The sequence below is a fragment of the Gekko japonicus genome, unplaced genomic scaffold (genome assembly GCF_001447785.1).
Source record: "Gekko japonicus isolate JY-2015 unplaced genomic scaffold, Gekko_japonicus_V1.1 scaffold4702, whole genome shotgun sequence".
NCBI lineage: Eukaryota > Metazoa > Chordata > Lepidosauria > Squamata > Gekkonidae > Gekko > Gekko japonicus.
Genome location: NW_015161556.1, coordinates 62,017 through 63,044, shown reverse-complemented (window position 1 = coordinate 63,044; position 1,028 = coordinate 62,017). Strand labels below are relative to the sequence as shown.

The 1,028-nt window shown below is 46.4% G+C and overlaps 1 long non-coding RNA gene across 1 annotated transcript in view; it reads right to left on the bottom strand.

Annotated features, from left to right (window-relative positions):
* Positions 1-460: 460 nt before the first annotated feature.
* Positions 461-1,028, bottom strand: part of LOC107125837 — a 12,423-nt gene continuing 11,855 nt past the window's right edge. Inside the window, exon 3 of the long non-coding RNA XR_001483049.1 lies at positions 461-543. This is a non-coding gene — a long non-coding RNA (uncharacterized LOC107125837). The remainder of the gene's footprint in view (positions 544-1,028) is intronic.

The window sequence follows — 1,028 nt, the reverse complement described above, 5'->3', positions numbered from 1 at the left end:
AGCTCAGGAAGGATGGCTCCAGAGCAAACTAATTTATGCAGTAGCCAAATTGCTGACTCACAACTTTAATGCCAGTAGCTCACCGAGTAGAATTTTTGCTCACAGGACTCCATAGCTTAGAGGGAACATTACCTGTGAGGTAGGTGGGGCTGAGAGAGCTCTGGCAGAAACTGCTCGTGAGATAACGGCTTTGAGAGAACTTGTGACTGACCCACGGTCACACAAGCAGCTGCGCGTGGTGGGAATCAAACCCGGTTCTCACAGATTAGAGTCCACGCTCTTAACCACTACACCAAACTGGCTCTATGCTATGAGTTCAGCACAAATGGCATAGATGGGGGCAGGGCACAACATTGCCTATTTTTGTGTGTTCAGAAAAGGCATCGACTTACCCATCCGCTTCCTTTTCAAGCTCGGAACATGGTCGTCCAAATTGCTGGCTTTCATCACAGAACGGGTTGGTTCGGATGAAGCAGAAGATGTGGAGGCCTCTTTCTCTTCCGCGGAAGTGCAAGAGGGAGCACGGGATGGCGGAGGGGGCATCTGCACACAGAGTGGAAGCGTTACTCCAAAGAAATCCCAAATGCTTAACTCCAGAAGCTGGACTCTCTAAGTGAAGGATTCAAGGAAATCACCCCATCCAAATTCAATGCAATGGCATTTACAGGAGGAGGAGGAGGAGGAGGAGGAGGAAGAAGAAGAAGAAGAAGAAGAAGAAGAAGAAGAAGAAGAAGAAATGCAATGGCATTCACAGGAGGAAGAAGAAGAAGAAATGCAATGGCATTTACAGGAGGAAGAAGAAGAAGAAATGCAATGGCATTTACAGGAAGAAGAGAAGAAGAAATGCAATGGCATTTACAGGAGGAAGAAGAAGAAGAAATGCAATGGCATTTACAGGAGGAGGAGGAGGAGGAGGAGGAAGAAGAAGAAGAATGCAATGGCATTTACAGGAGGAGGAAGAAGAAGAAATGCAATGGCATTTACAGGAAGAAGAAGAAGAAGAAGAAGAAGAAGAAGAAGAAGAAGAA